General features: G+C 50.4%; 1 long non-coding RNA gene across 1 annotated transcript in view; it reads left to right on the plus strand.

The window, feature by feature from the left end:
• The first annotated feature begins 1,565 nt into the window (after positions 1-1,565).
• The window catches only part of LOC142014686 (uncharacterized), a 30,710-nt gene continuing 5,379 nt past the window's right edge, over positions 1,566-26,896 (plus strand). The window contains exons 1-2 of the long non-coding RNA XR_012646020.1: positions 1,566-1,628; positions 16,859-16,920. This is a non-coding gene — a long non-coding RNA (uncharacterized LOC142014686). The remainder of the gene's footprint in view (positions 1,629-16,858; positions 16,921-26,896) is intronic.

Genomic DNA, 26,896 nt, shown 5'->3' on the forward strand with positions numbered 1-26,896 from the left:
TAGGATTTTTTTTTGGGGGGGGGCAGTGGAAGGAGTAAGGAACCTCCCCCAAACAGACCCTCACAGACCCCTACACTCTCCCATTCAGACAGGCACATTTATCCCTGGTTCCATGTTCTTCTACAGCCCCTTTGATCTCTGTATGGCCTTACACCCCCACTCCCGCATCTGGCCCTACACCTGCCCATTCAGCACCTGCTCAAGGCTATCACCCCACTAGTCCCTAATCCCATACTCCAGTCTGTCCCCCCACTAATCCTTTTCAATCCTAGTTTGTGACCCCTCCAGCATCCCCATATGCTGAACTCTGTCCCTTCTGGTCCTACCAAGCCTTTCCATCAGCAGGGTGTTCTCTCTTCTGGGCCACAGCAGCCCCTGCTGGAGAAGCCAAGTCAGCCAGTGACCCAGCTGGAAAATGGCAAAAGAGCCGCACAGGCTGCTGCACGTATTGCTCCATTTCCCAGGCTCCCTCCACTGGGGAGGAGGGCACCCCCTGCTGCTGCCCCATGCTAGGCCCCCCAGTAATCCCCCAGGTCACATAGCTCTGGGAAGGGGCTTCAGGAAAGGGATACAAGATGAGCAGAACCAGGACTGGAAGAGGTGGAATGAAGGTGGAGCAGAGGTGGGACTTCGAGGAAGAAGCAGGGTGTGTTAGAGCAGGGGTGGGAAGAGATGGGGCAGAGCCAGGGGTGAGGGAGGGAGGCTGCCCCAGACCCTACATCCCCCCTAGAGACAGCCGTGACCCAGTGTATTTCATAGCCTGTTCCTTTCACCTGATCTCACAGTCACAATCACACCTTAGGTTGTGACCTTTTCATCAAAGAGGTATTTATTCTTTTCTCAAGAATTATAATGGGATTATTCAGGTTTGCCTGTAGCCTTCTTTTTGCTATAGCAACATCAGTAATCAGGCTACTACTAATAGTGCCCTATCACACACCATTACCTAGTGATTCTAGTTTACTGAAGGGCAACCTAGGCTAGTGAATGAGCAGCATGAGTGGCCCTCCTTCATCTCAATGGGCCTCAAGATTGTTATTACCAAGATAGTCTCCTGGGATAGGGTAGTTTTGTTAGCTGTGCTTGTATACCTAGAATTTGTGGGATCTGCCAGGTTGTGCAATTAGCACACGTTACTTGACATGCCCTGTATGTGTGTCACTTTAGTAATACTGGGAGGAAAAAAAAACAATGCAGATGGAAACCAATGGAAACACTGTATGTTGCAAAATATCATGCAAGCCAAACAAAGAACCCCAATGGGCCACACTCGGGCTGCAGGTTGCCCACCACTGCTCTAGTTGTAGGTTCTAGCAAAGGTAACAGATATTGTTGTGCTGAGTCTGGGAATTAAAGGGTTAAGTGATGCTGCCCAGTTAGCAAAGTGCCCCTAGAAGAAAGGGAAAAAAGAACAGAGAGGCTGGTGAGCTAGTTTTATTGAACCAACCTCTGATGACGAAAGGGATAAGATTTCAAGCTAAACAGAGATCAGCTTCAGGTCTTTTAAAAAAAAGAAAAGTTGACAGTCTGAGTGAGACAAACAGAAGTGGAGGGAGGAGACTGAAAGCAGTACAGAGTGTTTCTCTCAACTCAGAAACAGGAAATAAGCCAGAGCTGCTTGCACGGTGGTAAGCTTCAGTGGGGAAATATGCACGCAGGAATCTATGCATGCAATGTTTGTTGGCCCCAGGATATTAGAGAGGCCAGTTGAGTGAAGTAATATCTGCATAGACCAAGTGTGGATGAGACAGAACAGCTTTTGAGCTACCCAGAGCAGACTATAAGAAGAGCTCTGTAAGTTTGAAAGCTCCGTCTCTCCCACAGACAGAACTTGGCCCAATGAAAGATATTCACTCACCTCCCTTTTCTCTGTAGGAATCTTTGTTATGCTAAAATGTGCTTGTCTAAGTGCTGTTTGCCTTTGGAACAAAATGAATTATGCTTTGTTCTGGAGAAGCTGCTTCTGTCTCACTGAAAACATATATGGTCTGAAGCTGAGGCAGGAAAACTCTTGGACCTGCTGGAAAATGCAGTTGGCTATCTGGGGGTGTAACCTGGAGACCCAGTTGGAGAGCGTTTGGGCTGCAAGATCCCACCCAAAAGAAACAGGGGCACTGGCCTGCAACTAGAAAACAGTGCTCTCAAGGGACTGGAAAAGGCTCTCTGCCGGGGCAGCCTGCCCACAGATTGTGACATACAACATAAATCATGGCTAATTCTGCGTAGGACTAAAATTGGCTAGGCAGCTAAGTACTAGTTTCTATTTTCGTAAACTAGAGAATGTGATGTTATGAACACAAGGCATGCATGAAATTTTCTGTGTGTGAGTGGGTGTGCACAGATCTGCAGGCTGCAGGACAGGTATGGGCAAATGTCTTAGCCTATTTCAGAAGTGCTTCAAGCTCATACAAATTAAACATAATTCAGTAGGGTGCAAACTAAGAGATGAAGCCAAAAGGCATCTTTCACCAGGTGTCTAGGAGTATTGGGTTATGGGATACTCATTACTGTTTTAACACAGCAACTGAGGTAAGTTATGGGTTGGGCGGGCTGTGGAGGCGGGGTGTGGTTTGTGTGCAAGAGAGAAATCAGGTAAAAACACTCTTGCTGGAAGGCTGCAATAAAATACTGTTTTATTTCTTATAATTCAGAAAGATAACACACTAGAAACCAAAACAAAAAACAAAAACAAAACGAAACAGAGAGATAAAACAGACTGCTCCATAAACCAATGAGGCACAATTCACCCCACCTTGCTTCCAGGTGGTTCTTTCCAGATGGGCTCTGGCTCCAGTGCTACCAGCTACAAAGCCTGAGTTTTCACCATTCACATGCAAAATAGTTCAAAAATCACAGAATGATATGTCACTTCAACCATTCTGATTTTTTCAGTTTCAAAAGAAATCACAGAGGTTGCCAACACTTGCGGCAGCCATCACTCAGTTTATATCCTGCCTTCTTGTTGGCTGCCTCCCAGCACAATGGGAAACATTCCACAGCCTATAGGAAGCCCTACTTTGCGGCAGGCAGTGAGGCTCTTATCAGTGGCAAATGTGCATCTGTTCGCTAGATGAGGTGGATTTGGTCCTGCTATGTGCTGTGGCAGCCAACAGGTGACAGCAGAGAGACAAGTATCAGACAGGTAGCCGAGTTAAGTCTCTATCTTCAAGAACAACAAGAAGTCCTGTGGCACCTTACAGACTAACAGATATTTTGGAGCATAAGCTTTCGTGCATCTGACGAAGCGTGTCTTTGCCCACGAAAGCTTATGCTCCAAAATATCTGTTGGTCTATCAGATGCCACAGGAATTCTTATTGTTCAGCAAAGAGGCAGTTACTGGAGACTTCCAGGGCTTGGTAAAAGCACCCAAATTTCAAAAGAAGAGTGACTTGTACCCCAATAAGTCACTGATTCAAGTGTTTTGTGTCACAGAAACCTTTACAGGAAACTCCCACTCTTAGCTTACCATTTCAGCACAGTCCTAGATACACCATGCCTTGGTGCATATATTGTTTGTTAATCTACAGTACATTGTCTCTGGTTGCTCACTATTATCACTGGGTCCAGCCCACAGATCTCACAGATACTTGCATGATAAGTCTGGCTCTCCTGCCACATCAGGCTGTGTTGTCCTTCACCTAGGACAGGTGGGCCTTCTACAGCTGCCCTTTTAGTGGCTAGATTGCCATTTGTGTGCCCACTGCTTCTTGATTCCCCTAGTCCTGTGAATCTGACAACTCTTGATTCCCTCCTCTTTTCCCACTGAGCTGGATTCATTTCATGGGACTAAAACCTCCTGGCACTTTGGCTTCTGCATCAGCATTTGTGCTCTTTGAGGAACTCATAGGATTGGAAGGGACCTCAAGAGGTCAAGTAGCCCTGCTGTGAATGAAGAAATTGGACTAGATGACCTCTCAAAGTCCCTTCCAGTCCTACAATTCTACAATTTCCTCAGTGAGCAAATTCACCATTCAAACCTTCTTACCTTCTTGAGATGCAAGTTCTTTTGGCAGTAGAGTTATTCAGGATATTTCACTTACTGTTCATACTCAATATATCAAGCAGAAGGATATTTAACTTTCTTCCTTCACAAAGTGGTCACAATATTAAGGCAACTCAAAATCTGTCGATTTTTTTTTTTTACTAGAAGTGAAGAAAGCACAATCTATGTTTGTAGTGCTAATGACTCATAGTCAGACACGGTACAATAGTTCCATCAGTGAGGAGGTTGGATTTTTGTTTGTTTGTTTGTTGCAAGATGAAACGCCTTAACTGTGAGGAAGTAAAGACTCTGAATTTGGCCTATTGGTAAGCAGAGGAACAGTCCCACTACTATGGGGGACTTTCGTGGCTTATACACTAAACCAATGAAATGGGCTAGCAAAGAGAGCTGAGTTCTTACTCTAACACCACTCATGCAGAGGCCTGGCTGACCACAAGGGCTCCCTTTCCACTCTCCTATGTGGCAGAGTCCTCTTAACCCTAAACAAGGCTGGGCCCAGGATTACTGGGGGGGTTCTGATCCCCCAGACTTGTGGGGCCAGGGGCTAGGGTGTCCCGAGTCCCAGGGGTCCTCTCTGTTGTACATGCATCCCTGACCCATTGATCTTTATATATAGTGCAAAGTGAATACAATTTTTTAAACAACAACCAATTTAAAAATAAGAATGAGAGAGGTTAAAGAAAAACATAACCCTGCTCTGTGGGCATGGAAACATCACAAATAGCATCTCTGGAATGTAAGGGAAGTTCACAGTGTGTCCTTCACATGTCCCTAGTCTCCTTCCCAGGACCGGTCTGTGCTGCAGGGATGCTGCAGGTAGGACATTTGCTCTGGGGGTGCCACACACCCACAGGTTCCAGGTGACAGGATCCTTCTCCCCAGCATCAGCTCCCCCCACCACTGGAGTTATGATCCCCCTCTAAGTCTGTCAACATCTCCCTTCTCTGGGACCTCTGCCCAGGTTCCCCCTCGCTCTCCCCAGGTGCTCACCACACCTGGCTCTGGACTGCCCCAGCTCCTGCACTGCTGATGCAGCTCTGCTCCCTGGGCTTCTTCTCTGGCTCCCTCTGGTTCTGGTCATCAAGGCTTTTCTCCCCAGCTTATCCCAGGCTCCTGTTGGCTGCTCCTTAGCTTGGCCCCACTCAGAACCAGGCAGCACCAGCTCACACTGAGTATGGGAACCTCCCCTGCAACCCTTCTCAGCCTCCTGACTCCCTCATTAGCCTGCCTTGTCAATCAAGCTCCCCTGGAGCCTCATCCTCTCCCCATGGCCCCTGGGGGACTCTCAATCGCAGGGTCCTAATTCCCCACTGATCCTTCCCCTTCCTACCCGGCCCCCCACAGGCTGTGTCTACACTTGCACTCCTCTTTCGAAAGAGGCATGCAAATGAGGGAAATTGAAAATGCAAATGAGGTACAGATTTACATATCTGGAGCCTTATTTGCATATTCTTTTGAACAAAGAAAAGCAGTGTAGACATGTCTCTTTCGAAAGAACCCTTCTTCCCCTTACATATATTTAAATCCCAGGTAAGCTAAATTAAGATGTTAAGAGACTGGGCATATGTGTTAAGAATTTGAGGATTAAGATTAATCTAAAAGACCTTTTTCCATATTTCCCTCTCCTTGTGCCTTGTCTTACTTCACCCTGACGAACCTAATATTCATTTCCTGAAGGAATGATGACTCATAACACTGAAAAAAATTAGTAAGAAATTAAAGCCAGAAGGCAAGCTAAATCAGGCTGAACATCAGTAAAGTGACATTTCTGGTGCCCTCAGAGCAGGGAGGGATACAGACAGCGCTTGGGAGGGCTGTCATCTGCTGAGCACAGTCTTGATGACTGCACAAAGAGCACAAAGGTGTGGCTGTCAAGAGCCATGGAAAAAGGAGGCAGAGGGAAGATGAATTACAAGTCTGGAAAAACAAAATGACAAATATCTACCAATACATAAGCCTTACCTCTCCTTCACTGTGAAGTCTGGTGAGCTCCCGCTCCTGACTAACAGTAGAAAACAAGTCTCAGAGGTATAACCATGTTTGTCTGTAACTTCACAACTAACAAGCAGTCCTGTGGTTCTCTAGAGACTAAGGCCGTGGCTACCCTAGTTCCCACCTTTCAAAAGGGGGATGCTAATGAGCCACATTGCCAGATGCTAATGAGGTGCTGCCATGAATATGCAGTGCCTCATTAACATAATGGTGGCCGCACGCGCTTCGAAACTGCTGGTTTTGAAACGCATGCCGCCCATGTCGGCAGGAGCTTTTCAGAATGACCCCCCCGATTTTGAAAGCCCCTTCTTCCCAAAACCAGATAGGAAGAAAGGGCTTTTGAAATCAGGGTCGGTTTCGAAAGGCCCCTGGCTACACGGGTGGCGTGCGTTTTGAAACTGGCAGTTTCAAAGTGCACGAGGCTGCCATTATGCTAATAAGTCACTGCATATTCATGGTATTTCCTCATTAGCATATGCCAAAGTGGCTCATTAGCATGCCCCTTTTGAAACGCAGGGGCTAGTGTAGCCACCGCTTAACAGAGATATTGACATGTTAGTCTACATACTATCAAAACAAAAAAGCAGTCCAGTATAGATCATGAGTTTTCGTGGGTAAACTCACATCTGATACAGGAGGTTTTGCCCACAAAAGCACATGGCCTAATAAATTTGTTAGTCTCTAAAGTGCCACAGTAGAAAACAAATTAGTGAAGCTCGAGGAATAATCTGACAAGATAAAATATTACTCCTTCACTAATGACACTAATGCATGACAACAGTAGACATAAGCAGAACTTAATTGGCTGCTGTTCCAACCAAAATAAGAGAAGTAAATGCTTGGTGGTTTGGGTTAGATGCTTTGTTTCTATATGTTTATTTCTATTATGGAGCTATTGTACAGTATCCAGAAGGGATATGGGGTTTGATTAAGGCTGTAATTTTATCACAGAGAACACAGAAGTCACAACAATAAAGGGGTGGGACCAAGGGCAGTCAGCCCTTAGTGCCACCCAGACTGTGTCACTGACCTCCCCGGCCCTCAAAGCCACAAAGAGCTGTGCTGCAGCACTGGGTCAGCAATTCAAAGAGCCCTGGGGCTCTCGCTGTCACCGCTACCACTGTAGCAGCAGCAGTGGCCAGGAGTTCCAGGCCCTTTTGAAGCACCGGATCCCTCTGCAATTGCCCCTCATCTCTCCCTGTTGTAGGGCCTGTACCTGCTAACTGGCTTCGTTACCACGTGAATGGCTCTTTCACATGTTCAGTGTGTCCTGGCAGGCTGTTTCCCTTTTAAGTTAGCTAGATCCTCTGTAGAGAGAAACTCATCAGGTTGCAGCAGCCAGGGAACAAGTATAGGAAAAAGTCAGTGAGTGAACATTAAGACACAGTGGTGCCCCGAATTTTAAGGTGCCCTACGCAGCTGTGTATGGGTCTTGCATGTATGTCACAAGGTGACTGTCCCTTCTAAGAGAAAGGAAGGTCTAGTGGTTGCCTACTCTCTAACTTGGTTAAAGGGAAGCACCTGGGTCTTACAGATGCATATGGCAATAGAAGATGGGCTGACAGGCTTGTAAAGTGCTCTCAGCGCAGAGAAGTGAGGGAAAGAATTCTGCTGCTGAAAGGGTTCCTGAAGAAACACCTCAGAGCTGAGAAGCGCGGGCCCCAGGCAGGAGGTTGTGCCATTCTAAACCTGAAAGGGAAAACCACAAGCCAGTTGTGACATTATTTTGACTCCAGGCACATAACAGACTTTATTTCAAATGCATTTCCTGTTCATATGGACTTAATAAAGTAGAACCCAGCAGGGAAATTTTGTCAGATACTTTTTTGTAAGGGAGAGTTCCTAAAGGTGCCTTGTATCGGAGGGGTAGTCGAGTTAGTCTGTGTCCTCAAAAAACAACAAGAACTCCTGTGGCACCTTAAAGACTAACTGATATTTTGGAGCATAACGTCATGAGCAAAGAGGAAGTGGGTCTTTGCCCACGAAAGCTTATGCTCCAAAATATGTGTTAATCTATAAGGTACCACAGGATTTCTTGTTATTTTTAAAGGTGCCTTGTGAGAGGAGGAAACTGAAGCAGAATCACTCTCTGCCAGCAGGGCGAACTGTGGGACAGGTATGCCCATTTGCAGTGTGCTTTAAATCCATGCTTAAGTAGAGCCCTGTCAAATTCACAACCATAAAAAACACATCATAGACCATGAAATCTGGTCTTTTGTGTACTTTTACACTATAGTAAAATCCAGTGTAGTTATATGTACCATTACACATTCTACATGTGATTATTAATGTGTTTCAATATAAAAAAAATGTCCGTGGAACATGACAGGATCTATTAATTGACATTTTAGAGACATTTAGCACTTAGGAGTCTACTCACAGGTTGTTATGTATGGGCAGCTGGGGGTGGTTTTGTAGAGTAGTGATCTCAGTTGATAGCCAACTGTCAAACAAGTGAAATTATTTTAAAATGAGTGTCTTCATTAAATCAAAATTCTCTACAGTCAATGCTGACACAGATCATGTGAAAGAATTTTGAAGCCAAATTCTACATGCCAATGGTGACAAATTGGTTTTTACAAACACCAATGTTTCATTGGGTAACACACAGGCTATGTATACACATCAGAATTATTTCAAAATAAGCCATTCTGGAATAGCTTTTTTAAAATAACTTATTTCAGAATAACAAAGCTACACACAAGAATGCATTTTGAAAGAGCGCCCAGGTATTTCAAAATAGCATCTTCGAACACATAGGCTATATCTACACTACCACTCCCTTTTGGAAGGGTCATGTAAATGCAGATGGTCAAAAATGCAAATGAAGTGTGGAGTTAAATGTCTCATACCTCATTTGCATACTCCCGTGGGCTCTCACTTCCAAAAGGGGCTGCATTCAAAACACAAACAGCCTTGTAGATGGGGTTCTCTCAAAAGGAAATCCTGCTTTTAAAAGCACCCTTGTTCCCCCACAAAAAAAGTTTGTGTTTCTAAAGCAGCCAGGTATAGATGCAGCCATAGTGCTTATTTTGAAATAGTGACATTATGGCTTATTTCAAAATATCGCTATTCCATGTCTTAGCCGCACCTATTTCAAAATAGCTATTTCAAAATAGGTGTTGTTACTCCTGCAATGAGGTTTACGAAATTTGAAATAATGTGCCCACGATTTCAAACTTATTTCAAAATAGTGTGGGTATGTATTGTAGACTTTTGCAAAGTTATTTTGAAATAACAGCTATTATTTGAAAATAACTTTGCTGTGTGGCTGAAGCCACAGTGAGCAATGGTTGGGTGCCACTTTGACTTGGAAACCCATCAAAGCAGAAGAAAGGCTGCAGATTGACGGGAAACAAAAAGGTAAAACAACAACAACAAATCTTGTCTTTTTAAGAAGATGAAAGAGATCTTTGAGATCCTTCTCTGAACTACAGTTGAACTTGTAGGCATGGATGTGGATGCATTAGCCAGTGCTAATGTACTTTTGGAAAAATGTGATCACTGAAAACCAAGTGCATTCATTCAAATACGAATGAGCTCGGACAGGTCTACCTTCCAACGGTTTTACAACATATTGGCTACACCTACCCTAGGACACTACATCGAAGTGGCCTATTTCAAAGTAGCAACATCACAATAGGCTACTTTGATGTGTATCACCCACACATCCTCCAGGGCTGCTGCCATCGATGTTCAACATTGAAGTAGCGACAGGGAACGTCGAAAGGAGCCGCCCCGGAAGGAAATGCAGGGCGTTCACACACACAAGCGCTCCCCGTCAAAATAAGGGACCGGGAAAGCCCACAGACAGGGTCACAGGCTGGACTAGCCCTTCCGGGGCAACAGCAAGCTGCTCCTTTAAAGGTCCCCTCCCAGACACACCTGGCCTGCACAGCACGAGGTCTGCAGAGCGCTCGGCACACTTTCGCAGACCGACGCACAGCAGCTGTGGACCCCCAGCAACAGTAGCAGCACCTGGAAGCCTTCCAGGTAGTCACCTAGGGAGCAAGCACCCTGCTAGGTGCTGCACGGGAGTCTGCCCAGCAGCTCCTGGCAGGGGGGCCCTCCCAGGGGGCAGATGGGGACACCCTGACCACCGGGCTCCCCTGTTCCTCCCCCACCAGGTGGTCCGCTGCCTCTGGAGCTACTCTATCAGCTCCGAGTGGTGGAAGCAGCTGGTCATGGGGGAGTGGGACAACAACCAGTGGCTGCGGAACTTCCGCATGCACCGGCAGACCTTCCTGGAGCTCTGCCTCTGGCTCACCCCTGCACTGAGGCACCAGGACACACAGATGCAGCGTGGCCTCTCCATTGAGAAGAGGGTTGCAATAGCTGTCTGGGAAGCTGGCCGCTCCAGACAGCTACCGCTGCATGGGACACCAGGTTGGAGCAGGAAAGGCCACAGTGGGGGCCATCATCATGGAGGTAAGGAGGCCTGGGCATGCACTCGCTGGGGTGCAGGGAGGCAGGGGAGGAGGCCGGGTGTGGGGCTGAGGAGGGAGGGGTCCGGGGAGGGAGGGGGCTGGGTGTGGGTCTGGGGAGGGAGGGGCTGGGTGGGAGCGTACCTGGGGAGGTGCCCGGGAGGGGGGCCTGGGGGAAGGAGCCTGGGGCACCCTGCACACCCTCATGGGCGCTTGTGTTCCCTCCCCACAGGTGGTCTGTGCGCTCAATGCCATGCTGCTCCAGAGGGTCATCCGAGTTGGGGACCTGGGCGCAGCCATCACTGGATTTGCTGCCATGGGGTTCCTGAACTGCTTCGGGGCCCTGGATGGGACCCACATCTTCATTTGCACCCCACACCACAGTGGGGGAAGATACATCAACCGGAGGGGCTACCACTCCGTGGTCCTGCAGGCCATGGTGGACAGCCAGGGCCACTTCCAGGATGTCTATGTGGGCTGGCCCAGTTGTACACACGATGCCCGCATCTTCCGGAACTCAGGTCTGTGCCACCAGCTGGAGGCAGGAACCTACATCCCCCAGAGGCAGACGCAGGAACCTACATCCCTCATGGTGGACACAGCCTACCCCCTCCAGCCCTGGCTCATGTGCCCATACGCCGCCCACCTAACCACCAGCCAAGAGTGGTTCAACGCACGACTGAACCACACCCGCCAGGTGGCGGAGAGGACCTTCGGCCGCCTGAAGGGCCGCTGGCAGTGCCTCCTTACCCTCCTGGATATTGGCCTCCAGAACATCCCCCAGGTTGTGGGCACGTGCTGCATGCTCCACAACATTGTGGAGAGCAAGGGGGAGGCCTTTGTCCAGGGGTGGGCAGTCGACGCCAGCACAGGTTTCCCCCAGCTGGCCGCTGCACCCATTTGCCAGGCCCATCGCGAGAGGGTACAGGTCCGCAAGGCCCTGCAGGCCCATTTTGATCAGGGAGACCCCGAGCACCTCCCTGGCTTTCCCCGGAGGGCCCCCCACACTTTGCTCACACACCGCCCACAAACCATCCCTCCAACAAGCACACGTCTCAGGTTCTTTGGAAAATAAACTGTGGATATTGAAAACCGGTAAACTGTGTTATGTTCACAACAAAAACTGGAACCAACGTACAAAGGAGGACAACTATATACAAGGGGAACAACTTTTCACAAGGGGGACCACTATATACAAATGGGGGACCAATGGATGGCTCAGCCATCGGCCCATCAATCTGAGGTGGGTGTAGAGGGGCGTGACCCCAGTGGGTATGGGTCACGCCCCCCCATTGTCCGTGGTCCCCAGCACGGCTGGCTGGGGGACGGGAGGACTAGCAGGTATGGCCGGGAAGCGGTGCAGCAGGTGGGGTGGCAGGGGGCGTGGGGGGAGGGCAGCAGGGGGCGAGGCAGGCAGTGCGGTGGAGGGCGGCGGGGGGGCGAGGCCGGTGGGGTGGTGGTGGGGCATTGGATGGAGTGGCAGGGAGGGCGGCACGGGGGCAGCGGGGGGGTGGGAGCCGGGTGACAGCCTCCCAGATCAACCCAGCTATGTCCTCGAACATGCCCATGAACTCCTGCCACACCGCCCAGCACCGGGTGGACTCCTCTCAGTCAAAGCAGAACCTCTCCTCGGCCACCTCGGCCTGCTATTGGAGAGCCGCCAGGAACTGGGAGTCCATGGGGAGCCATCCCCTGGGTCCGGTGGTGGCATGCCTGTCCCACTGGCCCTGGAGGTGTCCCCAGGCACTGGCGGTGGCTGACCTCTGGCAGGCTCTCGGGGACCACGGTGAGTGCCTGGCTGCCTGGGGCCTCCGATGGTGCAATTGCGGAGAGGGAGGGAGGGAGGGGAAGGCTGTTAGTACTGTGCCCTGGCCTGTGACCCATTCCCTCCGTACCCCTTGGGTGCTGGGTCTCTGTCCCCGTCAGTGGGTGTGGTGTCCCTGTTGGGTGTCCCTATTGCATGGTTCCTGCGCTCCTGGGGCTAGGGTACAGTGCTGTCCATGGGTGTGGGTACTGACGGGTGCTGATGGCCATGCCGCCATCCTGGGACCGTGCTGTGGCTGGGCAGTTGCAGGTTGGGGTCTGCTGGGGGTGTGTGGGGCTCCTGGTCATGTCTGGTGCCTCCGCCCCGTGGCCCTTGGGTGTGTGCTCTGTGGGGTACGTACATGACCATCCATTGCTGCGGTCGGAGGAACCCTGGTGGGCAGACACCAGCTGGTGCCCCGGGGGCAGGAGGTCTATGAGGAGCCCCCCTGCCACTGCCCCTCCTCTGCTGCCCTGAGGGGTGCTCCTCGGGTGGGCCCCAGAGTGCGGGGCTGGCCTCTGGGCCAGACTCCGGCTCTGAGGCCTGCTGGGACTCCTCGGCCGTGGTGTCAAGGATGGCTGGGGGGAGGAGGTGTCCCAGGGGCCCAGGATGGCCCTGAGCTCCCTGTGATAGGGGCAAGCAGCTGGGGCGGCCCCAGACCAGCTGGCTGAGTCCTGGGCCCGGGCATAACCCTGCCACAGCTCCTTCACCTTGCTCCAGACGTGATCCGGAGTGCAGGCAGGGTGACCCCTGGTAGCCAGGCCCTCGGCCAGTTGGGTGAACGCTTCTGCATTCTGCTGCTTGCTCCCCATCATGTGGAGCACCTCATCCTCACCCCATAACCCCAGCAGGTCTTGGAGCTCAGCCTCTGACCAGAAGGGGCCCCAGCTCTTTTTGGCCCCCCCCCTTTGGCTGCCGGGGTGCCTGGGTCCCCTCAGGGGGAGCCCTGGGGGCACTCTCGGGGCTGGCTGGCTGCCATGGGTGGTGGGTGGTGGTTCGTGGCCTCTGGAGGACGTGTATGGCTAGCACGTGCGTGTGCTGCTGCCTGCACACTCTCAGCTTCCTGCCACAGGAAGTCCAAGTCTGTGGTGCTTTAAAGGCTGCTGTGCACGAGGACCATAGAGCCCTGCAGGGGCTGGACAGAGCATCTCAATCCCTCAGCTGATGGCCACCATGGAGGACCCCGCTATTTCGAAGTAGCGGGATGTGGATCGCCTATACACACCCTACTTCGACGTTGAATGTCGAAGTAGGGCACTATTCCCATCTTCGGATAGTAACAGCAATTTCGACATGTCACCGCCTAACGTCTATTTCAACATTGAAATAGCGCACGGTGTGTGTAGACGCAACACGTGCTATTTCGACATTGTGACGGCTACTTCGAAGTAGCCGGCTAGTGTAGATGCACCCATTTTGTGGAGATAATATCTCTAACTCCTGATTGCAATTATTTCTGATGAAGTCACTGATAAGCTGTTCTGTTCAGTTTTATTTGTGACGGGCCAAAGATATACAGATGGGAATGCAAACCACAGTGCTCATCAACTGCTTTTACTTGGCTGCTATTAACTATGCTATGGTTTTTCAAGCAACAGTTTTAATTATTTCAAAATATGGTGTGTACTTTGACAAAGCATCTACGTTCATAAAGGACAATGCAACTTTCCAACAAAACCCTTCACATCTGTTCTGCAAGGTTAATGCCTTACTGTCCACATTACATGTAGTGCAGATATAATTTCTCTTGGCAATATGCTGTGGAGATGGAAGTTTGCTGACAGACTGGTCACTACATTGAAAAGATCTTTAAACACAGCCCTAACTGCAAACCAAGATCTAGGCTGTGCCAGCACTAAAATGGGTATCTGGTAAGAAAAGCAGTCCTGTATTCCTATGTACTGTTGTGATCAAAACAAAGCAGTTCTGAGGAGAAAAGCTCTTTCCTAAGACTACAAAGATATAATTTTAAATCAACTCAATTTTAAAATGAGTACACAGGGAGGCAGTTGAATTTTGCATCTGTGATATTGGCTTATGATTCACTGTTCATATATGTATATAAAAAATGTCCCAAGAACCCTACATAAATGTAACTGGATGCCAAAGTATGTCCTCCATAAATTATATCTAACTACACATTGGGTAGTTTACTCTTCACTTACATCCACTCCAGCTCTTCTGATGATGTGGGTTTCACCTGTGAAAGCTCATGACCTAATAAACTGATTAGTTTCTAAAGTGCCACAGGACTGCTCATTGTTTCGTTTACTGTAGTTCATACTGTTTATCTTGTATTATGTTAGAAACTGTTCTTTCTTCTGTTATTAAATTGTTACCCAGTTATTATCTTACAAAATTATGAAAAATGAATACACCACAATAGTTAAGCTTTAATTTTGGGGTGTTAATAATGACAGGCAGTGATTTAAGGCACAATCTTGTTTTTATTTAAGTCAATGGAAATTTTGCCATTGACTTCTGTGGGACTAAGTTCAGGTTCCTTCCTACACCAGCATTAAGCAAACTGCCTTCAAGATCCTGTATATTAAGCTTCTCACATCCCTCTGTGCCCTACTCTTTTTTTTTATTTCCCTGTTTATGTACTGCTTTGCCCCACAACAGAGCATGACCTACTTTCTCCAAGTCTCATCTTCAGGAATTGCCCTACAACACCCCTTTCTCCTAAAAGCTCACTGCACATTGGTCCATCATGCCTCCATACTTCCTTCCTCCACAAGTTCCCCCTTCAACTGACTTTGCTCTTTGGGCATGTCTACATACAGAACTTGCATTGACTTACATAAATTGGCATAATACAGTGCAAATTCTTTATTACACTAAAACTTAACTACAGTTATGTAGCTTGCGCCTGTTAAATTTAGGCCTTTCCTAAAGGGGTTGAGTTACAGTACTTTGATGTAAATTGATTTTTCAACTGCTGTAACTGGTGAGCTCTCTCTTTAGAGTCTCTTATTTCAGTTTAGCTTAAATCTGTTCCCAGTCAAGTTAAATTATGCCACAAATAACTGTGTTTGCACAAATTAACTAAACCCACCTTTCATTAAGCCAGGCACAACTTGTCTGCAGCCTAGGCCTTTTATGTGGAGATGCACATCTCACAGAGCCAGAAGGGACCTTGGGAGTTCATCAAGTCCCGTTCCCTGCCCTCCTGACAGGACCAAGCACTATCCCTTTTCTAATCTATTTGCCCCAGATCTCTCAATGGTCTCCTCAAGGACTGAGCTCACAACCCTAGGTTTAGCAGGCCACTGCTCAAAGCACTGATCTGTCCCTCCCCTCTGGAGGCAAGTATTAAATAGAAAAAGAAAACTAAAAATCTTGACAACCAACCAGCTATAAAACAAACAGGAAAATCAATATAAAATGAATCAATAATGATATATGTGCTAAGCAGGTAGCCATCAATTCTACCATAAGTTCTTTATAAATGCTCATGGACATGTACAAACACCCAGTGCTTGTTCACGTGCTTTTTGTTGTGTTCCTTCTTCCATTCTTTGCCTGTATGTTGTGTTGTTAGCTCATAAACTGCTTGAGGCAGGGACCTTATTTTTGTCTTTATTCTTGTGTGTAGAGTTCCTGATATAGTTTTGGTGCCCTATGACTAATCCACAGCAATTATTAATTATTTTTATGATAAAACGAGTTCAGTTGATGCTCACTGAAGAGTAAAATTCACTCCCATGCAGAGCGACCTCACAAAACTTGTGAATGGCTCATCTCCTTTCAGCCCTATTTTGAGGGATTAAGTGGGGCTTATATAGTGCACAAAAAAGCATGCTGTGTGCAGGCCTGCTGCAGAAGGGTGACTTGCAGCTCAAAGTGAAGTTTAAATCTCAGGCTTATTTGACTCACTAGGGTATGCTCATTCCTCCAGACCCCAGTGCCTTCCGCTTTGTTCCTCGTTTACTGACATTCTATATACTCTTGCCCTGCTTATGAAAAAAAATGCTTAGGAAAACTCCAAGCATTTTTACAAGGTCTGGGTAATTTATGTAAGATCAGATTTGTTTAGGATACATAAGAGTGATGGAAACCAGGAGTTCTAAATTTCTAACATGCATTTTCTTGTCATAACATACTGTCATCAGTTTATATAAGGCTCTAACTAAACCATCTGTGTTTATATAAATGCTAAAAATACGGAACATATTTAGTTGATTGTATAAAACTTCACCTGACTCTGGTAGCATTTTGCTTGTGTCACAATGCAGTGGATTTATGATAACATCAATTAAATAAGTAGGTCAAGATACAGAAGTATGACAGGCTTTTCCTTAATATGAGAATTGTCCTTTTTGTCTCATGAACCTAAGTCATTAGTGTGGACAATAGCTGGAATAGTGGGAGAAAATAATATTGGCCCTCCTCTCATAAAACTTTCTTGTTTTCTAGGTGCTGCAGGTTGTGTTGTATAATTAATAATCATCAAAAACTGAGCATTAAGGTTTGTGTATTTCATTCCCAGGTGTAATAAAGAAAGGTTGTGTGACTTTGAACAAATCATTATGGGACTGAGCCAAAGCTCAGTGGTGAGACTTTCTTGTGCACCAATTTGTCTATCCACAAAATGGATTAACAATGATTAATTCAGTTCAAAATTTTTTCAGAACAAAATTAAGGCAGCTCATTGACTGGAATTCTCACCGGCTCTCGCAGTCATGCCCGTTTCGTAAGTATCGAGAAGAATACTCTTCTGTGGTTTGATTCTGAGTATGCATGTATTTAAAGGAACAATACTTGGTAATGCCATGATTGTCAGTAATTTTTCAAAAGGAGCAGGGGAAGCCTCTTCTTGCGATATTTAAAACTAAATCACATGAAGTAGTACTTTAGGGGATCATCCTTTTCTACTGGGTAGGAGAGACATGACTGGAACTAGATGATCCAAAATGTCTTTTTCAACCGTAACATTTATTATGCTTTTACATATTACATATTTTAATCTTCATTACTAGCAATGCCTTTCTGAACATCTATTAATAAGTGTCTCTCATGCCCATTTCTTTTCATTTAGTTTTCATTGATATATTCCCTTTTGTTTCTATTGGAACACTGAATTAAAGTGGCTTTCCTGTGTACTTCCTTTTTCGTGAACCAGCATTTTCAAGAATGCCAACATGAAATTAGGTATATGGTTTGTAAGTTAACTTGTGCACCCTCTGCTGGCTCTTCCATAACAGATCACAAAGCATCATAGATCCTTCATATATATTGTGACAAGACTGTGACTGTATTTTAATAGAAAAATCCATATTTTGAATCTACAAGAGTGTCACCGCCAGATTATGAATTATAAAAAGATCATAGCTGAGGTCAGAACTGACCTTTTAAAAACAATACTTGCTGGTGTAATGAGCTCAGAAAATAATTCTTTGGCCATGTATGTGAATTTGTTAACTTCGGACAAGACATCAAAGAATGGATATAGTCTGAAAAGCTAATAAATTCTGAATTGGTTCTTAATGGAGTTCTAGAACAGTTCTTTTAACGAAGCGATCATGAATGAAACTCCAGAAGTATATATTATAGGGATTTTTTTTAGGTTATCAAAGATTGCAGCTTTTCTCTGTATATCTGAACTAAAAACAATATTATGCATAGGATGGATAGACCAAGAGGAATCCCAGAAAGTACTTTGAAGGTGATTCAAAAGAAAAAAACTCTGATACAAAGGGCAGATATGAGCAACCATTCCAATTGCACCAGAAGGCAGAAAGTTGGCTTAAACAGCCAGCTGGGGAAATCCCTGAGCAGCATAGAACACTCACAGACAGTTGCACAACATGTGCTTTTGGTTCCTCTGAGTATGGCATGTGTGAAGATGGGAAGGCGTGGCTGGAGTACCTAGTCATCAGCATTCTTGTGGCCAGCCTGGCTTTTTACAGAGCCATTCCAACTGATACAAGTGAAAGCAACCCAAAGGCTGCTATAATTTGCACCAGGAGTCATACTGACTCCCTATTGCCTGAGGACAGAAGGATGGCAGAATCAGCTGCACACTTCTTCTCAGGTGTGCTTAGCACAGATAAGGTGGTTCTAAGATTTTGCCCCATCATCTGCAGGGATGCTACTTCAAAGTAGCGGCACTAACTTCGAAATAACGCCCGTCACGGCTACACGTGTTGGGCGCTATTTCGATGTTAACATTGACGTTAGGTGGCGAGACGTCGAAGCCGCTAACCCCATGAGGGGATGGGAATAGCGCCCTACTTCGACGTTCAACGTCGAAGTAGGGAACGTGTAGCTGTTGCGCGTCCCGCAACTTCGAAATTGCAGGGTCCTCCATGGCGGCCATCAGCTGAGGGGTTCAGAGACGCTCTCTCCAGCCCCTCAGCTCAATGGCGGCCACGTGGAGCGGCCCCTTAAAGGTCCCCACCCCCTCTCTTTCTGTGCAGGAAGCTGAGAGAGCGTGCAGGCAGCAGCGATAACACGCGGCTCGCCTGCACGCTCCTCCGCAGCCACCCACACCCCCATACAAAGCGATGGCCACCCGACAGCCCCCCCAGCACCCTGAGGGAACCCCACCGAAGGGGAGCCAGGGTTCCCAGGGCAGCCAGGGCAGGAGCCAGGCCGGGAAGCGGCAGCGGGGCCCCTCCTGGACGGAGGCCGAGCTTTGTGACTTGCTGGGGCTCTGGAGCGAGGAGGAGGTGCTCCAGGTAATGGGGAGCAAGAGGCAGAACGCGGATGAGTTCGCTCGGCTGGCCGAGGGCCTGGCCGCCCGGGGTCACCCTGCCCGCACTCTGGACCATGTCCAGAGTAAAGTCAAGGAGCTGCGGCAGGGTTACACCCGGGCCCGGGATGCAGCCGACCGATCTGGGGCCGCCCCCGTCATTTGCCCCTTTTACAGGAAGCTCAGGGACATCCTGGGACCCCGGCACACCTCCTCCCCTCCGGCCACGCTTGACACCTCGGCTGAGGAGCCCCAGCAGGCCCCAGAGCCAGAGTCCGCCCCGGAGGCAAGCCCCGCACCCTGGGGGCCCCCCTGGAGCCCACCCCCGGGGCACCGGAGCAGGAGGAGGAGGAGGAGGAGGAGGAGGGGGACTCCTCCTCCACTGAGACGGGGCTCCAGATCCTCCTCCTGCCATCGAGGAGCAGCAGCCTGGCGTCCGCCCCCCGGGTGTCCCCTGACCGTGGGAGTGGACCTACAGGTATGTACCCCCCCCGGTGTACACCCCTGGGGTTGAGGGGTGGGGGTAATAGATATGTGGCCAGGGCCCTCCACATGCCCAGATGACCATGGCCCCAAGGACAGCAGTGGCATGTTCCTCACAGGAGTGCATCAGCCCCTGCCCCCCCCCATCACGACAGTGCCATGCCCCATCCCCGGGGCAGGGGGGAACGGAACCTCTAGGGTCCCCCAGGGGGAGGGGGTGGGACACCCCGCAGCAGCAGCAGCAGCAGCAGCAGCATGTGATGGAGTGGGGGGAGTGCAAATGCGAGACTCAGGCTAGATATGAGCAACAAGCTGAATAGCTCCCAGTGGCTAAGGATGATCCTGGGGCTACAACTGGCAGGTTACACCTCTGCCCTGAACAAAGAGGAGGGAGGAGCCGAGCTGGCTTTGAATCGGGGGTGTGGGGGGCCGCAGGTAGAGGCTAGGGGAAGGGAGAGCTGGAAGGCAGCCAGCCTGAGGAGGGGGAAAGCTACACCCCAGAGGGGCACCCCTTGGGGTCTTCTCCCCAGGATGGGTTGGAAGGACTGTCTCTGACTGCTGTACTGTCACTTCTGAGAGAAACTGGGCATCTGTTGCCTAAGAAACCTCTACTGTCAGACCCTGTGGCGTGAAGTGAGAGTCACTCCCGCTGGGGGACGGGGTGCAGTGCAGGGAGACCCTTAAACCCCATCACAGCAGCATCTCCCGGGGACAGGGATGGGGAACCTGCAGCACAGGGGTGGGGGGACAAGGGCCACGGCTTGGGGCCCACACTAATGCCTGTCTCCACTCTTCTTTCCCCCATCCTGTGTTCCGCAGCTGCACCATCAGAAGGACTGGAGAGCTCCGGTGAGGCTTCAGTGGTCCCGGAATCCCCGCCGGGGCCATTGCTCCAGGCCAGCCCCTCGGCGGAGGACCGACCGGCCCCACGGCGGGCAAGACGGCGGACCCAGCACCACCACCCGACAGTGACGAACCCCCAGCTGCTGGCCCTCCACCGCCGGCAGGTGGAGGTCGCGGAGCAGCGGCTGCGGGTGGAGCAACGCTGCCTCCACCTGCAGGAGCGGGCGCTGGCCTGGTGCCAAGAGGCATGGGGGGCCTACATGGAGACATTCAACTGCATAGCGGACTACCTGGCTCCCCATGCCGCACCGTCCGCCGCTGCGCCCGCCCTGACTGCTCCTCCTGCCGCGCCACCCGCTGCTCCGCTCGTCGCCGCGCCGTCCGCCATCGCCCCGCCACCCACCACCGAGAGCCGTTCCGCCGAGGCAGACCTGAGGCCAGCTGACACTCACCGGATGTATCTGCCGGTCCGCCCGGCCCCCAGCCAGCCCCGGACAGGGCTGCGGCCGAGGCGGGGCTCCCGGCCGCCCACCCCCAGTGCCGGACTATAGGGGCGTGGTGCCCAGGACATGGCGCCCCCCCCCGTATATAGTTGGTATTTATTTATTTGTGCCCCCCGTTTGCCCAGTCCCCCCCATGTAAATAGTTCTCCCCGTCCTTGTTATCCCTGGTTTTTTTTGTTAATATGTACATACACTTTTCATATTTAAGTTAGTTAGAAGTTCCTGTATATAGTTTGTATTAGTTAGTTATAGAACAGAGTTGAAAGTAAACCAGTTTGATTTCACAAACAAGTGTTTGCTTTTATTTGTGCAGGAAAAGTGGGGGGGGTGTGCTGTTGGGTACTCCGTGGTGTGGGCGTAGGGGCAGGGAGTGTTGTGGAGGATGGGGGGATGTGCAGTGGGGGGCCTGGCAGCATTCACCCTGCAGCCTCATCGAAGTGGGCCCGCAGGGCCTCCCAGACCTGGGTCCCTTCGGGGTCCACCTGCCGACTGGGGGCAGCGGGTGGCTGCACGTCGGCCCTGCCGGCCTCCACAGCCCAGCCCTGAAAAAAGGCCTCCCCCTTGCTCTTCACCAGATTGTATAGGGCGCTGCACGCACCCACAATCTGGGGGATGTTGGTGGGGCCCGCATCCAGGCGGGCGAGGAGACATCTCCAGAGCCCTTTAAGGTGGCCAAATGAGCGCTCCACCACCTGGCGTGCGTGGTTCAGGCGCTGGTTGAAGCGCTCCTGGCTGGCAGAGAGATGGCCCGTGTACGGGTGCATGAGCCAGGGCCGGAGGGGGTATGCTGCATTGGCGATGACGCAGAGGGGCATGGTGGTGTCCCCCACAGGAATCTCCTGCTGGGGGATGTAGGTCCCCGCCTCCAGCCGGCGGCACAGGCCCAAGTTCCGGAAAACCCGGGCGTCGTGGGTGCTGCCAGGCCATCCCACATAAATGTCCTAGAAATGGCCCCGGCTGTCCACCAAGGCCTGGAGGACCACTGAGTGGTAGCCCTTCCGGTTTATGTAACGTCCTCCACTGTGCACCGGGGCTCGGATGGGGATGTGAGTCCCATCCAGAGCCCTGAAGCAATTGGGGAAGCCCAGGGTGGCAAAGTCCGCGATCGTGGCATCCGGGTCCCCCAGTCTCACGAGCCTGTGGAGGAGCAGGGCATTGATGGCGCGCACGACCTGCAGGGGAAGCACATGGGAGAGCACCAATGAGCAGTGAGCAGGGTGTGTGTGGCCCTCCCCTGCCCTGCCCTGCCCGGGCCCCCCTGCCCTGCCAGGGCTGCCTCCCCCCCGTCCCCATGGGTCCTCTTACCTCCATGAGGACAGCCCCGATGGTGGCCTTGCCAACGCCAAACTGCTGGCCCACGGATTGGTAGCTGTCTGGAGTGGCCAGCTTCCAGACAGCGATGCCGACCCGTTTCTCCACAGGGGGGGCACGCCGCATGGCGGTATCCTGGTGCCTGAGTGCGGGGGTGAGCCACTGGCATAACTCCAGAAATGTCTGCCGGCTCATTCTAAAGTTCCTGAGCCAGCGGTCGTCATCCCACTCCCCAAGCACCAGCCGCTCCCACCAGTCGGTGCTGGTGGGGTAGCTCCACAGCCGGTGGCGTGTGAGGTGGGCGGGGGGGTCAGGGTGCTGCAGGGTTGGGGGTTGCGTCCTCCTCCCCTGCGGGCAGCTCCTCCTCTGTGGCAAGGAGGTGCTCAGCTGCCTCCTGCATGGCATGGAGCAGGGCGAGCACTGCTCCTGCAGGGGTGGCTGGGTGGACCTCTGGCTGCTGCTGCTGCTGCTGGGGGTCCATGACTGAGTCGCCCAGGGTCTGTGTGCCTATGGCTCCTCAGACCGCGTGCTGTGCAGGCTGAGTGTGTCTGGGAGGGGTCCTTTAAGGGAGCGGCTAGCTGTTGCCCCGGAAGCGCTAGCCCGCCCTGTGACCCTGTCTGCAGCTGTGCCTGGCACCCCTATTTCGATGTGTGCTACTTTGGCGTGTAGACGTTCCCTCGCTGCGCTTATTTCGATGTGGTGCTGCGCAACGTCGATGTTGAACATCGACGTTGCCAGCCCTGGAGGACGTGTAGACGTTATTCATCAAAATAGCCTATTTCAATGTTGCCACATCGAAATAGGCTACTTCGATGTAGGCTTCACGTGTAGACGTAGCTTGTGTGAGCGCAAATCTGCAAGTAGAACTCCAGTTGACTTTACAGAGGACTTAATGGTGGGATGGGTTCATGTTGTCATTAGGAATCATTACAAGCAGTCCAGCAATCTACATGTCACCTTTATGTCTGCTACTGCCTGTGTCACAACTTCTATGGGTTCAAGAAGGTTGCACAAAACAAAGGTTTTGCTTTGCATGAACTGAGCAGAAGATTTATTAGAGTTTTCATGGGCACAGACCTACTTCATCAGATGCATGTAGCATCAGATGCATGATGAAGTGGGTCTTTGCCCATGAAAGCTTATGCACCAGAAAATCTATTCATCTATAAGGTGCCACAGGACTTCTCATTGTTTGTGTAGATACAGACTAACACAGCCACCCCTTAGAGTTTTGTAATGCTGTGTAAAAGCATTTTATTCATTTAACAGAAAATGAAGAGTTTAGTTATACTAGCCCTAACTTTTGTTTAAATAAAACCCTAATTTAGTCAGCATCCTGTTATAATTTGCTAATTATCTACAAATGCCCCCAACCTATAGTGAGGAATAGTCACAGAGAGGTAGCCGTGTTAGTCCATGTCTTCACAAAACAAAAAAGCAGTCCTATAGCACTTTAAAGACTAACAAAATAATTTATTAGGTGATGAGTTTTTGTGGGACAGTCTTTAAAGTGCTGCGTGACAGCTCTGAAGAAGTGGGTCTGTCCCACGAAAGTTCATCACCTAATAAATTATTTTGTTAGTTTTTAAAGGGCTACAGGTCTGCTTTTTTATTTTGTACTAGCCTAGGGAAAACAGCAGCGGTACTAAGGGGACTTTCCTCATTACATAGAAAAAAAGCAGTCCTGTAGCCTTTTGAAGACTAACAAAATAATTTATTAGGTGATGAGCTTTTGTGGGCAGACCCACTTCTTCAGATCTGGAATTTCTGATAAACGAAAACTGAGACGAAGGGAATTTAACTGAAAGATGGAAAAAGAAATAGCATAAAATGAGGCCTGATCCAACTCCACTGGCAGCAGCAGGAGTCTTGATTGCAGCAGATGTGGGATCATGCCCTTTAAGCAGAAGATATAATGAAATCTTCCTTTTCCAGCCTGTATTAACAAAATGTATTAGAGTTTTTTTTCCCTTGTGTAATTCTCAGGTTACTTTTGTAGTCAGAAGACAAAAGAGAAACTCTCCAGTAACAATGCCTCTAAATTTTCACAAACTTTAATTAAACAGTAACTGACACAACGTCATAAGTGTCTGCTTCATGTTTCAAGGATATGAATTACTTTGCTGTTGCAGTTGCACATTTATTAAGATGTCTGTTATTTTCTGTCTGTTATCAGTAAGGAAACTTTCACGGGAGGAGGAATAGCTCAGTGGTTTGAGCATTAGCCTGCTAAACCCAGGGTTGTGAGCTCAATCCTTGAGGAGGCTGTGTAGGGATTGGGGCAAATAGATGCCAGGGATGGTGCTTGGTCCTGCTAAGAGTGCAGGGGCTGGACTAGATGACCTCCTGAGGTCCCTTCCAGTTCTAGGAGATGTGTATGTATTACATCTATCTCTAAACTGTATCTGTGACAGGGTTAGGTCACAGAAGATCCCTTGGAACATACCCTGGTGTGCTGATCATGCCACTGATACCCAGCTTCTTGTTCTCTGGGGCTGCCCACCACCCTCTTCTGCTGCACCAGATCCTCTGATCTCTCCCAGCCAGATTACAGATTTAGGGTTATTGCCCTCCTGCAGAGCACTGAAGACCCTGTTTAATCACAGCTCTGGATGGATGTAGTTCTGGAGCACAGCACTCAGGAACATCCTAAGGGGCCTTCTGTGTCACCACAGTGAGCAGGATCCAAATCTGCACATGGAAACCCCATCACAGGGCTGCAATCCAGATCAACTTTTACCTTCAAGTCCATAAATTGTCCATAGTAAGTAAGAATTGTAGCACCCAATGATAGTTTTGTGACCTCTGTGGAATGACTTAAGAATGGTCTCAGTCCAGTTCTCATGGATGGATGTCTGCTTTACGAACACCTCATGTTTCTAATGTAACTGTTTTTAGTCCGCCCTTCCCCCCTTCCCACCTCCGCCTGCCCTTGCCACATCCTGGAACAAAGACCTTTTTTTTTTTTCTTCTAGTTTGTTCTTTTTAAAAAAAGATGCTCCTGGATTTGAACACAGAAACAGATTAAAACAATAGAAACCACAGTTAGAATACAGCGTGACAAGTGCCATGTATCAGCAAATAATGTTATACTGAGGCACCACGCAAAGGTAAAAGAGTAGAGTTATGCAAAAGAGAAGTAAACACAGAGATGAAGAAAAAACTTTTTTAAATTCTTAGAGAAGTCTGAGTTGCTAGGTTCTCTGAGTTTTTTAGGCTCCCTGTGTATGGAGCGAGCTGACATCTTCATCTTCCTGAGGAGCAGGAGCCACTATAGCTACGTCTACACGTGAAGCCTACATCGAAGTAGCTTATTTCGATGTAGCGACATCGAAATAGGCTATTTCGATGAATAACATCTACACGTCCTCCAGGGCTGGCAACGTCGACGTTCAACATCGATGTTGCGCAGCACCACATCGAAATAGGCGCAGCGAGGGAACGTCTACGCGCCAAAGTAGCACACATCGAAATAGGGGTGCCAGGCACAGCTGCAGACAGGGTCACAGGGCGGACTAGCGCTTCCAGGGCAACAGCTAGCCGCTCCCTTAAAGGGCCCCTCCCAGACACACTCAGCCTGCACAGCAGGTGGTCTGCAGAGCCATAGGCACACACACCTCGGGCGACGCAGTCATGGACCCCCAGCAGCAGCAGCAGCAGCCAGAGGTCCACCCAGCCTCCCCTGCAGGAGCAGTGCTCACCCTGCTCCATGCCATGCAGGAGGCAGCTGAGCACCTCCTTGCCACAGAGGAGGAGCTGCCCGCAGGGGAGGAGGACGCAACCCCCAACCCTGCAGCACCCTGACCCCGCCGCCACCTCACACACCACCGGCTGTGGAGCTACCCCACCAGCACCGACTGGTGGGAGCGTCTGGTGCTTGGGGAGTGGGACGACGACCGCTGGCTCAGGAACTTTCGCATGAGCCAGCAGACATTTCTGGAGCTGTGCCAGTGGCTCACCCCCACACTCAGGCACCAGGACACCGCCATGCGGCGTGCCCCCCCTGTGGAGAAACGGGTCGGCATCGCTGTCTGGAAGCTGGCCACTCCAGACAGCTACCGATCCGTGGGCCAGCAGTTTGGCGTTGGCAAGGCCACCATCGGGGCTGTCCTCATGGAGGTAAGAGGACCCACGGGGGGAGGGTGGGGAGGCAGCCCTGGCAGGGGAGGGGGGCCCTGGCCGGGGAGGGCACGAGAGGGGAGGGGGGCCCTGGCAGGGGAGGGCCACACACACCCTGCTCACCCCTCATTGGTGCTCTCCCATGTGCTTCCCCTGCAGGTCGTGCGCGCCATCAACGCCATGCTCCTCCACAGGCTCATGAGGCTTGGGGACCCGGATGCCACCATTGCGGGCTTTGCCACCCTGGGCTTCCCCAATTGCTTCGGGGCTCTGGATGGGACTCACATCCCCATCCGCGCCCCGGTGCACAGTGGAGGACGTTACATAAACCGGAAGGGCTACCACTCAGTGGTCCTCCAGGCCTTGGAGGACAGCCAGGGCCATTTCCAGGACATTTATGTGGGCTGGCATGGCAGCACCCACGATGCCCGGGTATTCCGGAACTCGGGCCTGTGCCACTGGCTGGAGGCGGGGACCTACATCCCCCAGCGTGAGATCCCTGTGGGGGACACCACCATGCCCCTCTGCGTCATCGCAGATGCGGCATACCCACTCCGGCCCTGGCTCATGCACCCGTACATGGGCCATCTGTCTGCCAGCCAGGAGCGCTTCAACCAGCGCCTGAACCACGCGCGCCAGGTGGTGAAGCGCACATTTGGGCGCCTCAAAGGGCGCTGGAGGTGTCTCCTCACCTGCCTGGATGTGGGCCCCACCAA

Source organism: Carettochelys insculpta, chromosome 6 (genome assembly GCF_033958435.1).
Source record: "Carettochelys insculpta isolate YL-2023 chromosome 6, ASM3395843v1, whole genome shotgun sequence".
Classification (NCBI taxonomy): domain Eukaryota; kingdom Metazoa; phylum Chordata; order Testudines; family Carettochelyidae; genus Carettochelys; species Carettochelys insculpta.